Raw genomic sequence first — 26929 nt, 5'->3', positions numbered from 1 at the left:
GGTATGGACTATCTGCCAAGCACTGTACCGAACATTTGACGCTTCATCTCAGTCTGCTTGTTTACCCTCTTATGAAATAAGAATTATTATTCCCACTTTTCTGATGAGAAAATTGATACTCAGAGCCATTGTATAACTGTTCTGGGGTCAAATAGCCAGTAGAGCCATGATTTGAACTCAGCGAGAAAAGATTCCAGAGTCTTCTCCATGTGGCTTCCATGAATCACAACCTATTTCCCTTAAAGCCATTCTGATGGCCCTTTAAGCATCAGGACAAATCATTTTGTGAGGAAGTATAAGAAAGTCATATCTGGAAAGGCTCTGTGGTGATGCCCTTCAGGCCTTCAGGATGCATTATTCAAATGCTAACTGAGAACTTGGATGACATAATGGTGTCGGTGTCTAAAAACATCTAGAAAAGTCTCCATTTATATTTGTGAAAATCTGCTTCAGCTCACTACAGGGCAACTGGAGCCAAAAGCAGGCAGACAGTCATGTGCTCATCTGCAGCTTCTTGCGGGAGGGGCTGTCTCGTTCATCTGCTCTGTAGCCCCTAGCATGGGACCAAGCACATCACAATGATTACCATTTGTTGAGTAACTTTACAAGCATCATCTCACTTAATCTCCATGGCAGACCTGCAAGGTAGATAATCTTATCTCCATTTCAGTGATGCAGACTCCCAAGACTCAGAGAGAGTAAGTAACTTGCCATTATGAGTAGCCAAACTGGTAAAACTCAGGCTACCAGAGAAGGCTTTTTGGAAGAGGTCATCTTGGAGGGCAGTGAGAAAGGGCAGGACCTCAAATGACAGAATACAAAGAAGTTTTTTAGAGAATTTTCATTTTGGAGTGAAATTTAAATGCCATATGAGGTTTCAGAATCAAGGGTTTTGGTAGAGGGGTGGCATGTGGGTGAAAGGAAGCAATGGACGTGGTGAGAGGAAGAATAAAGTGAGGAGGTAAAGGCCTACAACATTTCTTCAGTCATCAAAGGGCTAAATGGTCAATTCACTATCCTAGTGTGGCATGGGGAGAGAGCTGTTAAAAGTGACCTGGTGGGGCGCCTGGGTGGCGCAGCCGGTTAAGCGTCCGACTTCAGCCAGGTCACGATCTCGCGGTCCGTGAGTTCGAGCCCCGCGTCGGGCTCTGGGCTGATGGCTCGGAGCCTGGACCCTGTTTCCGATTCTGTGTCTCCCTCTCTCTCTGCCCCTCCCCCGTTCATGCTCTGTCTCTCTCTGTCCCAAAAATAAATAAAAAACGTTGAAAAAAAATTAAAAAAAAAAAAAGTGACCTGGTGACTGAGACAATAACTATATAAAGACTTTGCAATGACTTGACTTCAGTTGCCAAGTTTATTTTGACCTATGCTATTGGGTTTATGTACCCCCAAAATCATTGAACCCCTAATCACCAATGTGATGATATTTAGAGATGGAGGCTTTGGGAAGTAATTAGGTTGTCAGGGTGGAGCCCTCACGATAAGATGAGCGTCTTTCTTTTTTTTTTTAATTAAAAAAAAATTTTTTTTTTTAATTTACGTTCAAATTAGCATATAGTGCAACAATGATTTCAGGAGTAGATTCCTTAGTGCCCCTTACCCATTTAGCCCATCCCTCCTCCCACAACCCCTCCCGTAACCCTCAGTTTGTTCTCCATATTTATGAGTCTCTTCTGTTTTGTCCTCCTCCCTGTTTTTATATTATTTTGCTTCCCTTTCCTTATGTTTATCTGCTTTGTCTCTTAAAGTCCTCATATGAGTGAAGTCATAATGATATTTGTCTTTCTCTAATTTCACTTAGCATAATACCCTCCAGTTCCATCCATGTAGTTGCAAAAGGCAAGATTTCATTCTTTTTGATTGCCGAGTAATACCACATCTTCTTTAAGATGAGCGTCTTTATAAGAAGAGACAAGAGAGGGCTTGCTTCCTCTCTCTCCTCACCATGTGAAGCTACAAGGAGAAGACGACCATGTGCAGACTAGGAACAGGGTCTTCACTATGAGCAAAGTCAGCCAGCACCTTGGTCTTCGACTTCTCAGTCTCCTGAACTGTGAAAAATAAATTTCTGTTGTTTAAACCAAAAAAGAAGAAGAAGAAGAAGAAGAAGAAGAAGAAGAAGAAGAAGAAAAGAAGAAGAAGAAGTCATCCTAGAGGATGCATTCGGAGGAGGAAAAGGTAAGAAAGACCTTCTAATCAGCTGTGACAGGCACAGTCATGGAGACAGGAAAGAGCGTGGTCTTGCTCATACCTAATTCAATAGCACTTTTGGAGGGAACACCTTTCTCAGGTCTTCCCAAAACATTCAACCTAGTTTTCAGAGAAATAATATTTCAACTTCCTACACTTCTATTTCACAGCTTTACACTTTATTTAATTAAATGATACCATATGTGCCTAGAAGAAATGGGTTTGTTAGCAACCATCACTGCCTCCTGATAAACATCTATAACTCCATTGGCAGTTCTTTCTTTTCTAGTGCCACATTTTTCTCACTTGTAAATGGTGTTGTTGTAAGGACTTAATTAGTTGATCTACCTAAAGGGCTTAGTAAGCACCCATAAACTTTGCATGCAGGAGTTCCCAAGTGTGCCTTAGCTGATAAGTTTTCTGGAAGTTAATCCCGAGTTAGTTCCATGAAGGTGCATCAGAGCCTCTTCTATATTGGGGGTAGTTTTACTAGACAAAAGTGCCTACTGTGGATCACAGAAAATCTCCCACCAAAATACCGCCTCCAATGCCTGGTCTTCTAATGAAATAGGCACTTGGTCTTCAGGACACCTGACACATACCTTATCCAAGAGCCTTATTCACATGTTTGGCCTGAAGGCAGGAAGCAGAACAAAAGCAAGTTTCTCCTCCTTCAACATTTGAATGGCTGCCACAATAATAAATAAATAACATCCTTTTTATTTTCCCAAAGGAACACTTACACAGAGCTTCTTAATCTCTCCCCCACTGAGCAGATATATTCTCAGGAGTCAGGTTGCAAGGTATATACGCAAATTACAAGAGTACTGTTGGGAGCAAAATATGACCTACTCTCTGATGTTAGAGGATTCCCAGTGTAGATTCTCTTTCCCAGTCAGTGGCAGCCAGTCATAAGCATCTGAGATAAGAAGAGACAAGATAGGGCTTGCTTCCTCTCTCTCCTCACCATGTGAAGCTACAAGAAGATGACCACGTGCAGACCAGGAACAGCGTCCTCTGGTGGAAAAGCTGGAAGGTAAGGTCCTTGAGGGAAATGTGACAGAAAGAGCAAGGCTTTGTAAGTGAACATGACCGGACCAAATTCACCCTTTGCCATTTCGCTGGGTGATCTCTGCAAGTCACTTAACCTCTCTGAGCCTCAGTTCCCTGAGGCTCCTAATCTTTGCTGCATTAAATCTTTCAAAAGCCTTCATGTGTTAAGGCAGAAATGCACCTGGGTACATAGGAAGCACTTACTGAATGGTAGCCATTATTATTGATTTTTCTCTAGGATAATTCCAACATTGATCCTTAGGGATAATAAAGCTCTAGAATGTGGTGGTTAAAACCCAGGCTACCCTGGTTTAAATCCCAGATCTTCAGCTCCTGAACTGGGTAAATGTGGGCAATTTCCTTTAACCTCTCTGTGCCTCACTTTCCCTGTGTCAAAAATGAAAAAAGTAACAGAACCTATCTCAAAGGGTTGTTGTAAGAATTTAATGTTAGTATATGCAAAATGTTTAAAATAGTGCTTGGAACTATTAAGTACTATGTCATCTATTATATAACTACTGTATCGTAACTGTCTCTTTAACTGTGAACACCTTGAAATAAAGGTTGTCTTTCCTTTCTGTATATCCAGGGTGTCAAAAAGACTGCAACAGCTTAATAAATGTTAATGGAATGAATGAAGCATCTCACATGCCATGCTAATCAAGACTTCCTTTCCTTGGAAATGACATTAGCACAATCCAAACTAAGGGGGAGGAAGAGGCAATTTATCGTTGTTCTTATTTACTTATTTGTCTATGTATCTATTTTTTTAAGATTATATTTTTAAGTAATCTCTATACCCAACATAAGGCTTGAACTTACAACCCCAAGATCAAGAGTCACACACTTTACCCACTAAACCAGCCAGGCACCCCTGTTGCTCACATTTAAATTCTCCAGGACTGAATCTTGCTTCGGGCACAGTTAAAACCAAATGTAGAAGGGAAGCAGCAGCTCCTTCCCAAACGTACATTTCTCTAAAGGAAAGAATTTTCTGTTAGAAGGAGGATGGGAAAAAGATGCTGGGCAGGCAAAAATGCTAGATGCCCTGACACAGGCCAAAAGACGACATGTTGTCAACTTCATCATTCCTGGACCATCCCAGACAATTAGAATCTGTCCAGTTTTAATAGATGTTTTAGAAAAAGTATCATAATCTTTCTAAGTGCCATAATTATTCCACATTTCAGCTTCCTCACGTGAGGCTGTTCTTCACATCTAATCTAATCCAAATTCCTTGAGTTTCTATTCAAGATATTTTTCTTCTTGTTTGTTCCACTGTAGAAATTAAAAAGCAGCAAGGCAAATGCTTTACAATTCAGTCTGAAGACATTTCAAGTAGGAAGACTTCATCCATATGGTGCTGCCTGGAGTAGTGTGGCAAGAAGCCGAGTCCAGTGGGCAAGAGGGCTGGTCAATTGATGATATCCACCTGCCCCACATTCTGGAATGCAGAGTGGTCACACACTTGGCTGTGGTTGCATCCCCAATTTTTGTAATCCTTCCTCTAAAAAAATGTTTCTTCTTCCCTCACCCAGCACCCTTACTCAAACAGGATGGTCAGAGAGGAAGTGTCAGGAGAGGTGGGATGAGGGGCAATCCGTACAGAATCAACATGCTTGTTAAATTCTTCCCAGTTCCATTTAAATCTTGAGATGTACTTATGGAACTCAAAATTATTCCCCAGTGAATTAGCAAAGATATCAAGTGTGATTAGCATTTTTTGGATGCAAAAGAACATTGCACACTGCTCTGTACTCTACTTGGATGTGCTGAGATGCCACCTCAGGTGTTAGGAAAAAGGAGACGTGAGAAAGAATTGCTAAACCCACCAACAGCCCGTCCTCCTGCCAAGGTCACATCATTCAAGGCGTGATCACTGACATCACAGGTGCTTGTGACTCCCTCTTCACTCTGATAGTGACTGCAAGTCAGTCTCTTTTGCCATAACTTTTTCCATGTATGTGCTCCATCGGTATACAAAGATTAGGCTGAATTGATTTCTATTTTGCCTGTCTCCATTATCTTTTCACTATGGAAAATTTCAAAAAAAAAAATTAAAAAGAATAGTATATACCCATTACTCAGATTCAGCAGTTATTAGGATTTGACAACACTTGCTTTGTCTATCCTTCTTTTTCTGCTGAAGCATTTTATTTGTTTTTTTATTTATTTAAATTAGGCCCTATGGGGGCCTGGATGGTTCCATTGGTTGAGCGACTGACTCTGGTCATGATCTGTTTTGTGGGTTCGAACCCTGTGTCATGCTCTGCACACTGACCTCGCAGAGCCTGCTTGGGATTCTCTTTCTTCCTCTCTCTCTCTGCTCCTCCCCTGCACACCTTCTCTATGTCTCTCTCAAAATAAATTAAAAACAAATTTTTTTAAATAAAGTAGGCTCCATGCACAATGTGTGGCTTGAACTCTCAGCCCTGAGAGCAAGGGTTGCATGCTCTTCCAACTGAGCCAGCCAGGTCCCCTACTGTGGAACCATTTTTAAAGCAAATCCTAGGGGCGCCTGTGTGGCTCAGTCGGTTAAGCGTCCAACTTTGGCTCAGGTCATGATCTCAGGTTCATGAGTTTGAGCCCCACATCGGGCTCTGTGCTGACAGCTCAGAGCCTGGAGCCTGCTTTGCAGATTCTGTGTCTCCCTCTCTCTCTGCCCCCTCCCACTTATTCTCTTTCTCACTCTCTCAAAACTAAATAAAACATTAAAAAAAATTTAAAGCAAATCCCAGACCTCATGTAATTTTGTCTATAGATGTTTCATTTTGCATCTCTAAAATATACGAATATTTTCTTATATAACCATGATGCCAGTAACACACCTAACAAAAGTAACAATTCCTTGATATCATCTAATTCTTAGACCATTTTCACAGTTCTCTGATACTGAAGAAATATCTTTGTTATTGTTGGTTTTTTTAGACTCAGGATCCAGATGAGGTCCACACATTGCATTTGATGGTTATGTTCGAGTGTCTTAAAATTTAGAATAGTCTCTCCCCACTTTGCCCCACCATTTTTTTCTTCATGCCATTGACTTGATGTTCAGTTGTTTTATGGAATCTCATATTCTGGTGGCACCTCGGTAGCTCGGTCAGCTAAGTATCTGGCTTTGGCTCAGGTCATTATCTCACAGTTCGTGGGTTCGAGCCCTGCATCAGGCTCTGTGCTGGCAGCCTGGAAACTGGAGCCTGTTTTGGCTTCTGTGTCTCTCTCTCTCTCTCTGCCCCTCCCAGCTCATGCTCTGTCTCTCTCTCAAAAAAAAAAAAAAAAAAAAAAAAAAAAGAACATCTCATACTTTGAGTTTATCCATTCATGTCCTCACAGCAGCACTTAAATCTGAGCCTCTACCTCCTTTATTTCATGTAAGCGGAGGTTAGTTCTAAAAGCCCTATTGGATTCACGTTCTTTTGTTTTTCCATAAGGGACATCTCAAGAAGTGCATGTTATCTGGCTGTCCTACTCTTGCTAAAGATTGATCAGCAGACTCAGGTGATGTCAACCAGATCTCTCCATTGTAAAGTTCTCCATAAGCTTTTCATCCAATGCTTTCATCCATTATTGATCTTTGCCTTAATCAGTTATATCTTTAGGATTGCAAAGTGATGGTTTTTCTAATTCCATCATTCCTTCTGCACTTATTGGCTGGGAATTGTCTGTAAAGAAGAACTCTTCCTCATCGATAGCCCTCAGAGAGCTATTTGGTCACCCTGAAATGTAGATTTAATTGGAAAGGCAGCATAATGCTTACTCTTTTCCCTTAAGTTGCCATTTTTCAAAGTAAGAATTGTGACCTAGTTACCACCAATGGCATCCAATGAGTTTGTTAATTTGTCTGTTTTGGCACACTTCCTCCCCCACGAACTCAGTAGGCTTTTATATATTCTATGCATTCCCATAAAATTCAACCACTACTTTTTTAGATTCTTAAATTATCCCATTTTTGGTCAATTGGGGCCCCTTCTTGTGGGCTCTTGAGTTCTTTCCATATAACCCACCGATCTTCGATAACTTCACAGTTTTTGGCTCAGCAAGGTGTTCCTGCCTCATCTTGTACATGCACTGTCCCAGACTTGGAATCAGCCATCCAAGAAGTCCCGGGTCCTTTAAATGGGAAAGGTTATTTAGGGACCACAATCTGGACACCACAGGTTGTTCATTGTCCATGGGTTTTTAATCCTTCTAGGCCCTTCTGAAAAGCACAGAAATAGGATATATTTTTGAAAAAAATAAAAACCATATTTCTAATATCAAATTTTTAATATTTCTACTGTTATTTCTAATTATTCCTAATATTACATTTCTAATTCAAATTTAAATTAATATTTATATTAATGCTTTGATTTTACATTTTACTTCTCTTACACTGTAAATCTTGGTTCCTAATAACACTATTGCTATATACTACACTATATAAAAATAGGGGTGCCTGGGTGGCGCAGTCGGTTAAGCGTCCGACTTCAGCCAGGTCACGATCTCTCGGTCCGTGAGTTCGAGCCCCACATCAGGCTCTGGGCTGATGGCTCAGAGCCTGGAGCCTGTTTCCGATTCTGGGTCTCCCTCTCTCTCTGCCCCTCCCCCGTTCATGCTCTGTCTCTCTCTGTCCCAAAAATAAATAAAAAACGTTGAAAAAAAATAGTTTCCAAATGCTAACACAAAGACTACTACTAGCAATGTAACTGTAGAATGAAGCATTAGATTTTTTTACCCTTAAAATATGTTCCACAATGTACATACAACAAATATACTCTATTGTAGTATCACTTGAAATCATTTCAAATAATTGTCTTCTCTATGCAGCTACATCATTAACTTGATAAACAGGTACACTGTTTTCAGTTTGTCTTAAAATCGTACGAGTTCATTTTAAATTTAATGTTTTGAATGTGTAAAACACATCTATATGATTCCAATGTAAGAAATACATAATGTATTTGCAGAATCTCTTATTCACCCATGTCTCCTCCACCCTATATTATGTTGAATTGTATGAAATTGCCAATAATGAACCATTTTACCAGAAAAAAATGATAATTTCTATGGCTGAGCCATATATATATTCCCATATTCCTACATATATATCCCCAACCTTTCTTACAGAAAAATTAACTATTATGCATATTATTCTCCACTTGTTTTTTTCACTTACTTACATTCTAAAGATCATGCCTCCTCCTTTATTTTCAGCTGCATTATCTTCCATGCATGTATTGATGTACCATGATTTTTATTCAACCAAATCTCTATTACTGGACATTTGAATAGTTTCCAATCTTTTGTTATTACAAATAATGCCTCCATGAATAACCTTGCATGTCATTTCATATTTAACCCAGTCCATATTTTACTCAGTAAATGTAAGACCACTCTATCTCAGAGAAACCACCCCATCATACCCAGCCTAAGTCATTCATTCTGGTGGACATCTGTCCTGGTCTTTGGGTACCAAGCAAATACCTTTTGATTTTGAATACATTTCTGATGTTAGCAGGATTTTCCCTTTTAAGTTCCACCAAGTTAGAAGACAGAATCTTCCTTCCCTCTCCTGCTCTTTTGCAGCAAGAACACAGGAATGTGACTTGCGCTCCTCCAGTCAGATGCACTTGTGTGGGATTCTGGTGGGGAAGGGGGCTTGGAGGGGGAAAAGATGAATAATGCACTCCTCTTGCTGGCGAGGGTGGCAGCAGAGCCATGTGGTTGGGGGGACAGGATGGCCTGTAAGGTTGAGTTCCTGATGCAGAAGAAGCTAGATGCCTTTGGCAGCAGTGGTGACAGTCAAACTGAGCTCCTGGCAGCAGGTAGTTGCTGAGTGGTGATGGGGCAACATCCTTAGTTTTCTCATTAGGCCAGTTGAGCTGCATGGTTTTGGGTGATTTTCTTCGAAGATTGTTTCCTCCAGTCTTTGCAACAATTTTACGAGCGGCCCAATGTTCTTTGAACAGACTCCTTTTTTGCTTAATCTGTCAGCATCCGCTTCCTTCCTTGTAGCCAGGAAATACTTTATGCAGCAGATGCTGGGAGTCAGGCTACGTACGTTTTAGGTACCACAGGGGCCTGATCATCCTCTGACTTCAACCGTGCTTGTGAGTTCTGGGAGAAGGGACTATGGCATAATGAAAAGAACTGGGTCATTAGGGGCCCTGCAGCTCTTCTGCAGGAAACTCCTTTGAAAATCATCAGTCATAAGAAGTAAAGGGTGTTTTCCTGATTGCTGGAGGGAAGGAACAGGTGGTAGAGATGAGGTCAGCAGAGGCCCAGCGTAGCTCCTGGGGTCCATAGGGCAGCAGGATGGTGAGACCAACAGATAGAACAAAGGGACTAAATGTAAGAATCTCACCCTCACCTCTAAGTGAATAATTGGGGCAGGGGATCCTGAGGGGGGGGGGGGTGGAAAAACATAACTTTCAGATAATCTGGAAGATGGGATCTAGAGAATCAGGATTTGGGGTAATCTTGTAAGTGGACCCATTTGGACCCAATCACATGGTTTAAGGCTACAAACTTGATATCTCTCATAGAGGGCAACTATCCCCTCAGCTCATCATTTGTCCTTCCATTTTGTGTTTGTTGGCCAAAAAATTCTAATTTAGCATATATTTAATTCTATTGATATTTTTCTTTTTAAAGTGTTTATTTTTTTATTTAGAGAAAGAGAGCGAGCAAGCAGGGGAGGATCAGAGAGAGAAGGAGACAGGAGACAGAGAATCCCAAGCAGACCCCACACTGTCAGCACAGAGCACGACGTGGGGCTTGATCTTATAAACCACAAGATCATGACCAAGAGTTGGAAGTTTAACCAACTAAGCCACCCAGGCACCCCACTATTGATATTTTTCTTTGTGATCTCCTCCACTGTTTTTCTGTTTAGATAACATTTTCCCTTTCTAAAAATATGTTCAACATTATATTTTCTAGAATTCACCTGTGTATATGGCATGATCAGTATGCACTTGGCGCTTGAATAAAGCTGGCAGGCTAGAAACAACCAGGCAACATTAGATATACTTTGCAAATTCAAAGAATATTTTGCAATAATGGGATACAATTCTTTATCTCAAAAATTGTCAGGGGTTAAAAAAAAAAAAAAACAATGAAGGGAGCAGGAAGGAAGTGTTGTTTTCCTTCCTTAAAGTGTTGTTTTCCACTTAGCCTAAGGTTAAATAAACAGCTAGCAAGGTGAAGGAAGGAAGGAAGGAAGGAAGGAAGGAAGGAAGGAAGGAAGGAAGGAAGAGGGGAACCTGTTGATTGAAAGAGGCTTAGGAAACACCACTCCATACAAACGTGGACCTTGTGCAGATCATGATTCCATAAGCCAATTTAAATAAAAGAGAGACAATTGGAATTTGAATACTGTATATTTGATGACAATAAAGAATAATTATTTTGTTAGTTGTAATAATTGTGGATATGTTTCTAAAGAAGTTCTTATCTTTTAGAGACACATGAAAAGATATGATGTCTGGGATTTACTTCAAAATAATGCAGTGGTCAGGGAGAGATAAGGATATAAATGAGATGAGATGGGCTGCTATGAGTTGTTAATTGTTGACGTTGGGTGATGGGAACATGAGGGTGTATTATATTATCCTTTCTACTTTCCTATACATTAATATTTGAATTTTCCCATGGTAAAAATTTTAGAAAGAGATAAAAAATATATATATAGTGGCAATGACGTGGCAGTAAGGAATTGTTAAATATTCCCAGATAGGTGGTGAAGCTTCAGTGTCTCAGGGTGGCATATTTGGGGCAGATCATGGCCTCATCTAAGCCAGCTGCCCCTTGCCAGCATGAGTGGAATTTCACAACAGCAAATCTTTACTGAGAGCCTTCTGTGTGTCAAATCCAATGAGAGAGAAAGGTTCTTCCACTGTGATGCAGAAAGAGATGTGCAATGTACCAGTTACAGAAATAGTATAATGAAATCATTGCTCACACAAAAAGTCCCTAAAGGTTCATCTAAAATAGACATATATCATTTTTTAAAATACTGTTTAAAAATAAAGCTTTAAAAATACACTTTTCTTAAGAAAAGAATAAAACACAACCAGACCATGTCATAATGCTATTTAAAATGATCCATGAATTTTCTTTTTTTCTTTAAGTTTTTTAAAAAACATTTATTTATTTTTGAGAGAGAGAGAGAGAGAGAGACAGACCACAAGTAGGGGAGAGGCAGAGACAGAGAGAGACACAGAATCTGAAGCAGGCTCCAGGCTTTGAGCTGTCAGCACAGAGCCCAATGTGGGGCTTGAATCCACGGACCACGAGATCTTGACCTGAGCTGAAGTTGGACACATAACCGACTGAGCCACCCAGGCACCCCCCCCACACACACAAATTTTCTAATTGTCATCGGAACAAAGCTCCTTAGCCAGGCCTACCTCACATCCAGACCCTGCCTCTTTCCCCAAGCCCTATCTCCTGCCCGTCATCCCTACACACTTTAAATTCCAGCCACAGGAAAGGACTTGCAGTTCCCAGAACTCTTGCCTCTCAGAGTTCACATTCCCCTGGAGGAGTTTCAGTCACTCATTAAACAGCATTCATTGACCTCCTCAGCTGTCCTGGGCCTTGTGGCCCACTCTGTCTCATCACTACTCATCACCTGGACTCTTTTCCCCTCATCAGTTTGTTCTTCCAGTATCATCTTACTTGTCACCTCTGAGAAACCACCTTTGAACCACTCTTCCGTACTCTTTGTATATGGAGAGCAGCAGGGAAAAATGGACACGTCTTATTTTTCCCACTGTATCCTGAGGGCAGAGATAAAATCCTGTTTAGGCACAATGTGTGGCCTAAGGCTTTAGTCATATTAGAGGATCAATAAATGTGGGGCGCCTGGGTGGCTCAGTCAATTAAGCATCTGACTCTTGATTTCAGCTCAGGTCATGATCTCACGGTTGTGAGATTGAGCCTCATATTGGGCTTTGCACTGAGTGTGGAGCCAGGTTGGCATTCTCTCTCTCCATCTCTCTCTCTCTGCCCTTCTCCCACTTGCATACACACTTGCTCTCTCTGTCTCAAAAAATAAATAAAAGTAAACACTAAAAAAAAATATCAATAAACACTTGTTCAACAAATGAGTAAATGAATGAATGAAGCTTCCCCCACTAGCATGTAAACCCTCAAGGGCAAGAATTTTTGTTGTTCTCTTCTGCTTTATCCTTAGCACCTAGGACGGTATACCTGGGACATTAAATGTTTACTGAAATAATTAAAGGTAACTGTCAAAGAAAAATCAAGGAGATATCTATGTAAAAACTCACTTGCAAACTGATTATTTGTTGTGGTCGCCTGTCTATGGATCGGCAGAAGACTTTGATCCAGGGCTAAAAAAGAAATCGAAGAGAAAAAATGTTTTAAAGGTCAAATACAAATCCATGTTTTATTGAATTAATAACCTAGATTAAAAAACTATCCCCAGGTGCAAAAGAGACTAAGACATTTACTTATTTGTTTTTACATGTATTATTTTAGAAATCACTATACTAAATGTTGATTTTACTTCACCTAAAAAAGAAAGTTAAGATATTTGGAACTTTAAATTCTCACTTGACATGGGGTCATTTTCTATGTGCCCATATTGCCTGTGGATCTAGAGAAATATATGCAGCAAAGGGGCAGCACATGATTTCCTACACCAGGAACAGCCAGAACCCAAGGAAATCATGAATGACATCACTCTTATTGATCTAATTTCTAAAAGACAATGGAATAATTTCTCCTCGCCCAAACCTTACTGCAGCGGTTTGGACCAGCAATTCCATAGTGGGGTGATGGGAGGGCTGCACGGACAAAGGACAATTGTTGACCTCCCCACAGCAGCAGGGTGGTTTACAAAGTGGTCTTTCTTGGGAGTTCTGCCTGGGACTATTGTACACCACATGACAGGTGCTCTTACATAAGTAAGACCAAATTGAATTCCATTTGGATTTCTTTTCTTCTCAAAACCATCTTTCTCTGGAATTGTCCTCTCTAAGTCACTAGAACAACGGAAGGGAAAAGTGAGATCTTGAACTTCCCAGGGAACTGAGGCAGGATTTACTTCCTCTTTCTTTACTCATCCACCTTTTCACAGCTGCCATCCGCTGGGACCTCTTTTGAGAGGAGCTTTTATTCCCTGCTTTCTTTCAGGATCCTGCCTCACATAATCTTCACTGGCTTTTCACAAAGAAAACTAGGACTCCCATTTATTTTATCCAATCCACCGCTACATTCAGCCTTGAAAACAGCATGCAGCACATTATCCTCTAACGGGAACAAATAGCAGAATGGAGCCCGGCTATTTTCCATGAGGCTGATTTTTGCTAATCCAACACATTTATCCTCTGAAACATTTTCAGTGCCTGTTGAGAAATAAGTGGTACCAGTAAGGGCAGTATCTCCCAGCATGCAACTTAAAAATGTATAGACAATAGGTCTTAATATGAAAGTAAGTCAATAACTTGTGGAGGGGCAGTAGAACCATTTTGGGTACTATGAAGATAGATACACTACACGTGCCCTTGACCTAACAATTCTGCTGTAGGATTCTAGGTCACAGGAATGCTCACACCTGGGAGCAAATGCATATGAACGGCATTACTTACTGAATCACATGTACAGAGCCACATGAACTGACAAAAAGACACGCTGAATATTGCAATGTGGAAAAAGTAAATTGCAGAACAATATGTAATACATGATTTCATTTTTGTTTAAAAATAACCCACACCATATGTATAGGGATGAATGTACTTTTATATATTTACAGATATAAAGAAAAAGTCTGGAGAGAAACCAGCAACAAACTGTCAATGATAGTTCCTTCCTCTGGAGAGTGAAATTGGGGGGATTTCACTTTTCACTTCATCAACTTTGGAATTATTTAAATTTATGTTTCAGAAAACAAGAAAGGAAATAAATAGCTGGATTAATACAAGGTAGTTAACACTTAATGAGTGTTTATTCTGAGCTGGGCAAGTGCTAGACACTTTATATATCATCTTACTTGCTCCTCCAACTTTCTGAAGTAGGTAATATTATCCCCCTTTACAGATGAGCAAGCAAATTCTGAGAAGTGAATAATTTGCTCAAGGTGATAGGGCTAGTAAGTAGCAGAGCTAGGATTTGAACCCAGGGTTTTTTTACTTCAAGGTCCAAGACATTCCCTTTGGTCCAACAATGCCATTTAGTATGACATAGTCCTGACTCAGTAGATGGGCTTATTAACAGTGCCACATGGATGCTGAATGTTAAGTTTATTCTTTAATACACAAAAGAGGGAAGGATAATATAATGAATCCATGTGCTCATTATCATCCAGAAGCAACAATTATTAACATTCTGTGTCATTGTTTCATCTACCCCAACATATGTTTTTTAGGAATCTTTTTAATGCCAATTCAAGACATCATATCATCTCACCATAAATACTTCAATCTCTAAAAATAAGAAAGTTTTTAAAAACATGATGATGTGATAAATATAATTATCACACATAAAGTTAACAATCATTCCTTAATATTATCAATAGCCAGGGCATCTGGGTGGCTTAGTCAGTTGAGCGTCCGACTTCAGCTCAAGTGATGACCTCACGGTTCTGGGGTTGAAGCCCCGCATTGGGCTTGTTATTGCCAGTGCAGAGCCTGCTTTGGATCCTCTGTCCCTCTCTTTCTCACTCCCGGCCCTTGCCCTACTCATGCTATCTCAAAAATAAACAACAAAAAATTATTTTATAAAATACTATCAATACCCAATCAATGTAAATTTTCCCAGATTGTCTCAAAAATATCTTCTTGTGGTTATTCAAATTTATATCAGTTGAATCTTTATCTCCTTGAATCTATGGTTTCCCTCTTCTTTTGCTTACTATGACTCATTTATTGAAGAAATGGAGTTCTTTGTCCTGTAGAATTTCCCATCTTCTTGATTTGATTTCTTAGATCTTTATGGTGTCATTTAACAGGCTTCTCTATCCTTTATATTTCTCACAAACTGGTGATTCAAGACATTAAATCAGTTTCGATCCTTTGGGCAAGATTTTTTCTAAAGTGGTGATGTATACTTCCTACTGCATTTTATTAGGAGGCAGTTAGTGTCTGGCTGTCCCACTTTCAATAATGCTAAGGTTGAACAGGGGTTCAGCGGTGTCAGCCTGACACATACATTATGAAATTCCACATCAACCTTCCACCTAATAAAATTAGCACCCATTGATGGTTTTTGCCTAGACCCATTATTTCATTAGGGGTTTAGAGTCACTTAAAATCCTGTAAGACTTAGGCATTTTTTAGCAAAAATCCTAAGATAGCAATACTATGTCTTAGTTTTGGAGCAAGGTATCAAAAAAAATCTTTTCTCTACTACCCATCATGAGTTTTTCTTGTTTTTGTATTTTGTGAAAGTAATTAAGTTTCTATTGTATTTTATTTGAGCTTTTTTGAACAATTAAGTTTTATTTTCCTGAGACCGCCGGCATCCTGCAAGCATCTAAGCCCCATCTGGGACCATTTTGCTATTTATATTGACATTTTATTTGGAATTTTGATCTATGCTTCAATTCCTAAATAATTCATAAAAAGCAAGAAGAGAAAGAAAAGATCTCCCATTCTTCTGTGACAAATGTCACAGTAAGCCAGTTAAACATCTCTAGATCATTTTCAATTTCATGCCTAGGGTCACTTTCAATGACTAAGTCTGTTCTTATTCATTTCACATTTATCATGGCTTCTGTCCTGTGCCAGGTTCTGAGGCTAAAGAGAGGAAAGTCTCAGGCCCTGTCCTTCAAGGGTTCACAGTCCCCTACACCGATGAAATTGGGAAATGGCCCATGGGTCCCCGGGATGGCTCAGTTGGTTAAGCATCTGACTCTTGATTTTGGCTCAGGTCATGATCTCACAGTTTGTGAGTTCAAGCCTGGAGTCAGGCTCTGTGCTGACAGTGTGGAGCCTGCTTGGGATTCTCTCTTTTTCCTCCCCCTCTCTCTGTCCCTCCCCCCCCCCCCCCCCCCCGCAAAATAAATAAATAAACTTAAAAAAAATTGGGCAATGTCCCAAAGCTTCTTGGGTTACAGGGAGGAGGCACCCCCTGACTATGGAATCAGGGAAATCTTCTCAAAGGAGATGTTGAGTTTTGAAGGATGAGTGGAAAGTAACTAGGGGAAGGGCATTCCAGGAAAAGAAAACCCATACAAAGGCATGGAGGCAGGAAAGAACAGGTTCCTTCAGAGAAGTGTACACAGTTTTGCATGGCTAGAGAGTAAGGTTGATGGGGAAGGGTGGCTGTGGTGGAGCAGGGGCAGGGCCAGGGCAGGAAGAGCCTTGTCTGCCATGTTAAAGAGTTAGGATGTCCCTGAAGGATTTTAAGCAGAAGAGTGACAGAGTCTGATTCATGTTGTATATTTTTGCCTCTATAGATGTTTTTTCTTTTTTCCCTATTTAAGTCAAATTCACGTCACATAAAATTAATCATTTTAAAGTGAACAACTCAGTGGCATTTGGCACATTCACAGTGTCATACAACCACTACTTCTGTTAGATCTAAAACTCTTTCATCACCCAACAGGAAACCCATAGCCATTAAGCAGGCACTCCCCATTGCCCCCTCTCCCCAGCCCTGGCTACCACCAATCAGCTCTCTACCTCAGTACATTTTTATTTCTAAAAATTACACAAGTAATATGGATTCATTACAGAAGAATCAGAATATAGATGACTAAAAGAGGAAAATAAATATTGCTGATAATCTCAGCATCATTTTGTAGGCTGTGTATCCTTCTCAGCAGTTTTTGCGTGTGTGAGTGTGTGTGAATTTTCCCACCCCAATCTTCCATGTACTTTACAGGGTCCTCTAACCTTCTGGAGTCTCCCCTCCCCAACTTTTGAGATGTAAAAGAATTCTGCTCAAACCCCTATCCTATGAATGACATGGAACTCAACTCCCTTCCAATATCTCTGAGAGTTCTGGGGAGGTTACAGATGGAGGTGGGGGTGTGCTCCCTTTGACAACCTCTAGCACTGATTTTCTGCTTTGACCTTTGCCCCTTATTTCGCCTCTTGGGCACATTGTCCACTCTACACTTCTCCAATCCCTTCTTTCCTCCAAATATGGCCTAAACAAGGTGGTATATTAGCAAATATTTTTAAAAGATTTGGGGGCAAACAGAGGATAGCTTGTATTGAAGCACAACTTGGGGAACAACGTGAAACTGAGTTTCAGAGAGGAGTTCTGAGTCCCTTAGTCATTCTTATCATAGGCCATCCCTCCATGTGGCACTATGACAGGACCAGCTGCCAGCTTCCCTCCCTTCCTACATTTTTCAATCTCCTCTAGATGTAGACTCCCAAGCACTCATTTCTAATTCCCTTTCCCTTTTGCACAAGGGAATTCAAGGCTCTTTTGGCTTTGCTCCAAACTGCAAAGAGCTCCTAAGCTATTCTGCTAAGTCAAAACAGTCCCTCCCTATCAGAATTCTAGTGCCAGGTTGTCCAGCTAATACTTTCCCCCTACTGGCTGCATTTCCATTATCACTTTCTTATCTTAAATATCTTTCCTTAGGTTTTTTTTTGTTGTTGTTGTTCCTATTCTTCTATATTGTTTGAAATGGCTGCATACATTCCTTATTTTTGGACACTTAAGTTGTTTCCAATGCTTTATTATTATAGACAGTGCACTGTTATATATTAAAGATTATTAAGGGCATATATATCCTTATTATATACATGGATATGTACCCTTAATTATTTCTTTGTTATACATTCCTAGTAGTAGCATTGCCTTATGGATTTTATATATCCTCTACAAGGACTGTATGAGTTGATGAACCCAGTAATGTTTGAAAGTGCTTGAATCTATTAACCCTTGTTAATAGTGCATACATTTATCCTTATTTTTTTGTGTGTGTGGTTTTAATTTTCATTTCTTTGACTAATAGTAGAGTTGAACTTTTTTAGTTTATTAGCCATTTGAGATTTATTTTTCTTGTGTAAAATACCTTTTGTGGTCAATTATACAGTTTCATTTTTCACTAATTGATTTGGAGGTTCTTTGAACGTTAAGGATCTGAACCTTTGGTTAAGGATATTTCCTATATGGCACAAAAACAGACACTCAGATCAATGGAACAGAATAGAGAACCCAGAAATGAACCCACAAACATATGGCCAACTAATCTTTGACAAAGCAGGAAAGAATATGCAATGGAATAAAGACAGTCTCTTCACCAACTGGTGCTGGGAAAACTGGACAGCGACATGCAGAAAAATGAACCTGGACCACTTTCTTACACCATACACAAAAATAAACTTAAAATGGATGAAAGACCTAAATGTAAGACAAGAAGCCATAAAAATCCTAGAGGAGAAAGCAGGAAAAACCTTTTGACCTTGGCCGCAGCAACTCTTACTCAACATGTCTCCAAAGGCAAGGGAAACAAAAGCAAAAATGAACTATTGGGACCTCGTCAAAATAAAAACTTTGGCACAGCAAAGGAAACAATCAGCAAAACTAAAAGGAAACTGACGGAATGGGAGAAGATATTTGCAAACGACATATCTGATAAAGGGTTAGTATCCAAAATCTATAAAGCACTTATCAAACTCAACACCCAAAAAACAAAGAATCCAGTGAAGAAATGGGCAAATGACATGAATAGACACTTCTCCAAAGAAAACATCCAGATGGCCAACCGACACATGAAAAAATGCTCCACATCACCCATCATCGGGGAAATACAAATCAAAACCACAATGAGATACTACCTCACACCTGTCAGAATGGCTAACATTAACAACTGAGGCAACAACAGATGTTGGCGAGGATGTGGAGAGAGATGATCACTTTTGCACAGCTGGTGGGAATGCAAACTGGTGCAACCACTCTGGAAAACAGTATGGAGGTTCCTCAAAAAACTAAAAATAGAACTACCCTACCACCCAGCAATTGCACTACTAGGCATTTATCCAAGGGATACAGGTATGCTGTTTCGAAAGGGCACATGCACCCCAATGTTTATAGCACCACTATCAACAATAGCCAAAGTATGGAAAGAGCCCAAATGTCCATCGATGGATGAATGGATAAAGAAGATGTAATATATATATATATATATATATATATATATATATATATATATACACACACACACACACACACACACACAATGGAGTATTACTCTGCAATCAAAAAGAATGAAATCTTGCCATTTGCAACTATGTGGATGGAACTAGAGGGTATTATGGTAAGTGAAATTAGTCAGTTGAAGAAAGACAAATATCATATGACTTCACTCCTATGAGTAATTTAAGATACAAAACAGAGGAACATAAGGGAAGTGAAGCAAAAATAATATAAAAAACAGGGAGGGAGACAAAAACATAAGAGACTCTTAAATATGAAGAATAGAGGGTTACCAGAGGGGTTGTGGGGGGGGGGGGGATGGGCTAAATGGTAATGGGCATTAAGGAATCTACTCCTGAAATCATTGTTGCACTATATGCTAACTAACTTGGATGTAAATTTTTTTTTAAAAAAGGATATTTCCTATACCATCTGTCTTTTAATTTAGTTTATGGTGAATTTTGCTGTAAAAGACTCACATTTTTATACAACCACATCTATCATCCTTTATGAGCTCTGCTTTTAGTCTCATGTTTAGAGAGTCATTCCTTACTCTGAAGTTTTGTTGACATTCACCTGTACTTTCTCCTTCTTAAATTACAATTTTTAATCCTTCTGGAATTTTTCTTCATGTACTGTGAATTTGGATTTGTTTTCATAATGATACAGTTATCTTAACACCCCCCACCGATAGGAGGCACAGGCTTTTTAATGTACTAAATCCTTACATGTATTTGGATGCATTTCTGAAGTGTGCTTTTTAGCTAGTGATGTTTTAATTATTGTATCTGGCTGGTTCACCTTAATATCTGGTAGGAAAAGACTTTTTTGGCATTATTTTCCTAAAGATGGGCTTGACTTTCTTACTTTTTCCCTTTTTTTTTTCTTCTCTCTCTTTTGTTTTCGTTCAAAACATTTACTTTGTATCTTAAACAGGACATTCTAAAGTCTGCATCATGACTGGAGAGTTACCCCCAAGGTTTACAGCTAGTGTGTCCCTCTCAACGCATGATCCTGGGAGCTGGGGAGTCATGCAAACACAAGCTAGGACCCCCAGGGGAGGAAGGGTGCAGACCAGGGGAGGACTTCAATCCTTTCTTAAGGAAAAGGCAGTAGAGCATTCTGACTCACCGAAAACTAGTGCAAACATTTTTCAAAATAAATTTTTAAATAGATTTCTTTCACATTAAAAAAAAAGTTATTTTCATTGGGATTTTGTTAATAATAGGCTTAGCCTGAAGAAAATTAATATCTTTACAATATTAAATCTTCCAACACAGTATAATGTCTCTCCTTTTATTCAAATCTCCTTTTAGATTCATGATAAAGTTTTATAGATATGCATATTTATAATTAAGTTTATTACTAGGTGCTTTGATTTTTTTATTACCATGTTATATGGGTTCTTCATTCCATTGTTTTTCTTAACTAATTATGGCTGATATATGTATTAGTTTTTAAATATTTCTGTCATAATTGCCGAATTTTCTTGCAAGCTGGTGCAGGTACTCTGGAAAACAGTATAGAGGTTCCCCCAAAAATTAAAAATAGAACTACCCTACAACCCAGCACAATTGCACTACTAGGCATTTATCCACGGGATACAGGTGTGCTGTTTCAAAGGGACACATACACTCCCATGTTTATAGCAGCACTATCAACAATAGCCAAAGTATGGAAAGAGCCCAAATGTCCATGTCCATCGATGGATGAATGGATAAAGAAGATGTAAAGTAAAGATTATTACTCGGCAATCAAAAAGAATGAAATCTTGCCATTTGCAACTATGTGGATGGAACTGGAGGGTATTATGCTAAGCGAAATTAGTCAGTCAGAGAAAGACAAAAATCACATGACCTCACTCCTATGAGGATTTTAAGAGACAAAACAGATGAACATAAGGGAAGGGAAACAAAAATAATATAAAAACGGTGGGGGGGGACAAAACAGAAGAGACTCATAAATGTGGAGAACAAACTGAGGGTTACTGGAGGGGTTGTGGGAGGGGGGATGGGCTAATAGGGTAAGGGGCATTAAGGAATCTACTCCTGAAATCATTGTTGCACTATACGCTAACTAATTTGGATGTAAATTTTTAAAAATAAAAAATTAAATTAAAAAATAATAATTGCCGAATTTTCTGAACTCTCTTGTTCATTTTAACAGTTTTTCAAGGAACCATACAATCCTCAAATAATGATAATTTTGTCTGTTCCTATCAAGTATTTATACCTCCCTCACCTCTTTTTCTCATTATTGCATCGATTGACACTTCAGAATAATCTTAAATAATGGTAATGACAGTCAAATTATTACCTTTAATGGAAATGCTTGTAATGTTTTATTGCTAGGTATAATATGCTGTTGGTTTGAGAGCAATATTCCTTAACATAGTAACATGTTAATTAAGATTTTCTTAAACCAAAAATTTATGTTGATTTTTATCAAACTTTTTAGCATTGTGTTAAGATGATCATATGATTTTTCTCCTAGAAATCATTGATCAATACATAATCTATTTTACATTGATTTCATAAATTATATAAATAGGTAACTTTTACCACTGAACTTTTCTTATATCCATGGATTAAGCCCTGTTTGGTCATGGTGATTTGCCTTTTAAAATTATAACTGCAGGTTTAGTTTGGAAAATGGATTGAAAAGAGGCAAGGTCAAAGGCAGAGAGGATATTTAGGAAGCAATTACAGTTCTCAAATAAAACAACAGTAGTGAAAACAGAGAAGAGGTCTGGTTCTGAGAGGTGTTTAAAAAAAAGATCAAGGGGCGCCTGGGTGGCGCAGTCGGTTAAGCGTCCGACTTCAGCCAGGTCACGATCTCGTGGTCCGTGAGTTCGAGCCCCGCGTCGGGCTCTGGGCTGATGGCTCGGAGCCTGGAGCCTGTTTCCGATTCTGTGTCTCCCTCTCTCTCTGCCCCTCACCCGTTCACGCTCTGTCTCTCTCTGTCCCAAAAATAAATGAACGTTGAAAAAAAAAATTAAAAAAAAAAAAAGATCAATATTAGCTCCTTGGGTATGAAATCTGAAGTGAAGAAAGGAATTTAGGAGAACTGCTAGGTTCTTGGTTTGGTGACATTTATCAAGACAGGGCTACAAGAAGAAAAGCGGGTTTGGTAGGAGTTGGAGGAGAGGATAAAGGATGAACTCCTGACATCCTCAGGTCCTGAGTGGAACACCCACGTATTGACAGGTAAGTCATCATATACATGGATCTGGAGCAGAAAGATCTGGGCTATAAATATCAACTTGGTGATTACTAATGTGTAGAAAACAGTTAATTGTAGAGCATGAGAACACAAGAAGACTGAAAACGAAACCACAAAAAATGACTCATTTTAAGAGATGGAAGAAGGAAGAAGTGGGCTATGTATGGCACACAACTTTACTCCCCTCGTCTGCTTCCTTCTTCCCAAAGGCACCTTTCACCTGCTGGGCTGCTGCTGCCTCTGCTGGGTTCCCTGGAGTCAGAATAGAAGCCCCAGAACTGCATGACCTGCACAACCTCTTATCTGCACTGGTTTCTCCTCACTCTCAGACAAGATGAAATGTCATACCACAGAGCATGAAATCTTGCTTCTGTAGCTGGTGTCAATGGACCAGGTAATGCACCATAGAAGTTGCATAAAAGTACAAGAGAGTTACCTTCTTGTAGGGAAAGCTTGACAAATCTCTCATTAGAGATGGAAGTGAGGTAGACAGATCATTTTTCTCATTTTCCCCTTCTGCAGACTACATCAAGGTTGGGATCGCTCCCTATGGCCATGGCAGAGAAGCTCTGTGGCTCAAGGAATCTACTGAAGTCACCTGCTGTTTCTCATCGTGGCTTGTTGAAAGTAGTGCCATCATGGTAACACATCACACTGAACTGTTTGACTTTCTCCTTCATTTTTACTCTCCTGAGCTTATACCTACCCCTCCCACACATAAACACAAGAATCAGCACTTTCATCTTGACCCCAGGCTTTATAATCTAGAGAATTTGCACTAAGATATAGATGCTACATTGGTAAATTGAATAGGAGAAAGTCTATTTAAGTCAACTCTTCATTTGGACTTGGATCCTTAAAACATGTGTTCTATTTTTCTGAGAATTCAACATGATGTAATGAGAAAGGGAATAAAAAGGAGGCATGAATAACAATTAAATATGAGAAAGGGAAAACAGGACCAGGTAGAAAACTGTCAAATTAGAAGATGAAAAGGATATTAAACATTAATATTACAGCAGCTGTTGAGCTCACATATTTCCCCAGGTTAGGTTATCAAACGAACATAGCAATCTGGTTTTATTTATTAGGTCACTATCAAAAGTACTGGCAACATCCAGCAAAAAACTATCATCCATAAGATGTCTATTTCCTTTGCTATAACAGAAAGTCTACAACAGCCTTTACCCCAATTCAACCCAACAAATATCTATTGGCCCCTGTCATGAGGAGGACAATATGCTGAGCTTTATGGAAATAGAGCAGTTGCTGGGGGCGGGGTGGCTTCTCAGATTAATAAGACTCGGATGTACCCTGAAAATGATATAGTCTCAGAGGCATAAATATAATGAAGTACACAGGTCATTATTATCCAAGGTCATCTAAAATTTAAAAAATACAAATTTTATTTGTACCAAGAAAAGGTACAAATAAAATTCTAAGAAGACCAAAGGAGGGAGAGATTATATTAATGGAAAATAATCAGGAAATACTTCACTGAGAGGGGCTATACATTTGTTAGATATAATTTTATTTTTTTAATTTTTTAAATATTTATTTTTGAGAGAGAGAGAGAGACAGAGCACGAGTGGGGGGAGGGCAGAGAGAGAGGGAGATACAGAATCCAAAGCAGACTCCAAGCTCTGAGATGTCAGCACAGAACCCAATGCAAGGCTTGAACCCACAGACCACGAGATTATGACCTGAGCCAAAGTTGGATGCTTAACCAACTGAGTCACCCAGGTGCCCCTGTTAGGTATAATTTTAATAGTTGGCCATGGGGAAAGATAGGCAGACTAGAGGAGTAAAAAAACAAAGGCACAGAGCCAGGAAATAATAGTATAATTGTAAAATGATAGACTTTGACAGTTTTGAAGGATATATCCAAAAACTTTGAGAATCCCCAAAGAGTCATATACCACTATATTATACATTTTCACCCACAAAATTCATACATAATACTGAGTACATAACTACAAAGCCATTATGTAATGTGAGAGATGGACCATCAGCGAGGTTACATACCAACTAAATAATTTGTTTCTTTGTGTCCATATCCAAGTGCACAGGATGCAATTTGGATCTCAGCAAAATGATATATGACTTCCTTTTACTCAAGGAAGATCAACCTTGAATGCTAAATCCATAAATATCAACAGCCTACTGAAGTTCCATCTGGCTGAAGTGTTTAGCATGAATCAATCCAGAAAGAATTCTGCTTGTTTTAAGATGAAAGGAAACATTAAGGGAACCCGGGTGGCTCAGTCAGTTGACCGTCCGACTTTGGCTCTGGTCCTGATTTCGCGGTTCATGACTTCAAGCCCCACATTGGGTTCGCTGTTATTAGTGCAAAACCCTCTTTGGATCCTCTGTCCCCCTCTCTCTCTGCCCTTTCCCCACTTGTGCTCTCTCTCTCAAGAATAAATAAATATTTTTTAAAAAGATAAAAGAAAAAAATAAAAATATAAAAAAAGATAAAAGGAAACATTTTATCATTTGTTTGCAATTTCTTAATATTTCTTCTATTTTGATGAAGCTCTTTGCATGAACATATCCAACATTTTGTCTTCTTCTCCTCTGTCTAAACTCCTACTTAAAACCAAGAAAAAATTCATCTTCAGATCTAGAAGCATAACTAGAGAGACCCATCCCCTCGACAGGCCTCATAGACATCTGGTGACCGTCAAATGGTCAAAGTAGCTCCCCTTTCCAAGTAGAAACCTTAGAGATCATCAGGACCCTGCAGTATAGGCTGGAAAAAACTCTAACTTTGATCACATTTATGTCTCTTTCCTGATGGCTCTGACGACCTTTAAGCTGAAGAAAAGGGGATTGCAGGAAGATACAATTAAGATTGCATGCATGCACTCACACACAAACCAGAACCCAGCAACCAGATGGTGGTCTTCATTACTTGGCTTGCTGCCGCCAGAGATAGCAGGCACTGAAAGAATAAGAAGCAGTTACCAAGAAGTACCTGTTCCACAAAGCAAAGCCTTGAAGAGTTAACTGACTCATGGAAGCCTAAATAGGTTTTCAGAAGCTACCGCTGAGGGCTTCAGTCAGCAGGGGAATGGATCAGGACACTAAGGACTTGAGAAGAAACATACACCAATTAAACTCATGGCCATTCTCCTGTGATACCAATATTGCAAACCTGATTTTGACCAAAACCCTCTAAGACCAAAAAGAAAATGTCCTGCTGACTACAAAAATATTTCCCTGTCCTCTTTTTTTTTTTTTCTTTTTTACCCCTTGTCTTCTTGAGGTCATAATACATTAAATGGATACAACAAAAAAAGTGAAAGTCATGGTTAAGCAGATTGCTTAAATAATGAATTAAAGAGAGAGAGAATATATCTTGCTAGTAATCCCTGAACTTCATTTCTAAAGGCCTTAAAATTGGGGTGCCTGGGTGGCTCAGGTCATGATCTCACGGTTTGTGAATTCGAGCCTCACGTAGGGCTCTGTGCTGATAGCTCAGAGTCTGGAGCCTCTTCAATTCTGCGTCTCCCTCTCTCTCTGCCCCTCCCCTGCTCATGTTCTCTCTCTCTCTCTCTCTCTCTCTCTCTCTCTCTCTCTCTCTCTCAAAAATAAACATTAAAAACATTTTTTAAAGGCCTTAAAAATAGACTGAAATTTGATAAACTATTAGACAGCTATTAAATGGGACCATTAGGAAAACTACATAGAAACATGGGTAAATGATTCTAAGTAAGGTTAAGTGAAGAAAAAAAAAAAAAAAAAATATATATATATATATATATATATATATATATATAACATCTGGAGTTATAATAGCCTACATTTATTAAGGACTTATAATTGAAATATACACACACACACATATGGGTATGAATTAGAATGGAAGTAGTTGTATTAGGATATGAGATTTGGGGTAATCTTTTTTTTATTTTCTTAAAATTTTTCTTTCATATGATCACAATTATTTATCCATTAAAAGAAGTATAATCAAAGAACTAATTCTAGAGGGAAACTGATGAATGCCCAAATTACTGCTATTGATTTCCATATACTTTGTCATGTGTCCAAGTTTATAATGGAAAAGTATTGACAGGAAATTTGACTTCTATAGAAAACAAAAACAAAGCAGTCACTTTGTAAACTTAATTTAAAAAATACAACAGAGAGAATGAGGGGTTTAGGTTTGAAAGCTTGAAAAGAAAATTTAATTTAAAACAGTGTTCAGGGGCGCCTGGCTGGCTCAGTCCCTAGAGCATGAGACTCTTGATCTCAGGGTCATGATTTCACACCCTGAGTTGGGCATTACTTTAAAAATAGAATGATAAAATAAAAGTGTTCATTTCAGACACATGGCCTGAAGCGACCGTGATGT

General features: G+C 39.1%; 2 long non-coding RNA genes across 2 annotated transcripts in view; one reads left to right on the top strand and one right to left on the bottom strand.

Moving 5' to 3' along the window:
• Positions 1 to 448: 448 nt before the first annotated feature.
• LOC109491951 lies at positions 449 to 23231 on the top strand. The gene is made up of 3 exons (XR_002145605.3): positions 449 to 698; positions 22782 to 22966; positions 23095 to 23231. It is a non-coding gene; the product is annotated as an uncharacterized LOC109491951 (long non-coding RNA).
• LOC102902403 overlaps positions 1822 to 26929 on the bottom strand; it is a 38175-nt gene continuing 13067 nt past the window's right edge. Inside the window, exons 4-7 of the long non-coding RNA XR_006586263.1 lie at positions 12519 to 12581; positions 4129 to 4220; positions 3043 to 3234; positions 1822 to 2051 (exon numbers count right to left, since the gene is read on the bottom strand). This is a non-coding gene — a long non-coding RNA (uncharacterized LOC102902403). The remainder of the gene's footprint in view (positions 2052 to 3042; positions 3235 to 4128; positions 4221 to 12518; positions 12582 to 26929) is intronic.

The sequence above is a fragment of the Felis catus genome, chromosome D1 (assembly GCF_018350175.1).
Source record: "Felis catus isolate Fca126 chromosome D1, F.catus_Fca126_mat1.0, whole genome shotgun sequence".
NCBI classification, from domain to species: Eukaryota; Metazoa; Chordata; class Mammalia; order Carnivora; family Felidae; genus Felis; species Felis catus.
Note: the sequence above shows the minus strand (reverse complement) of the source record. Positions and strands in the feature narration are given on the sequence as shown.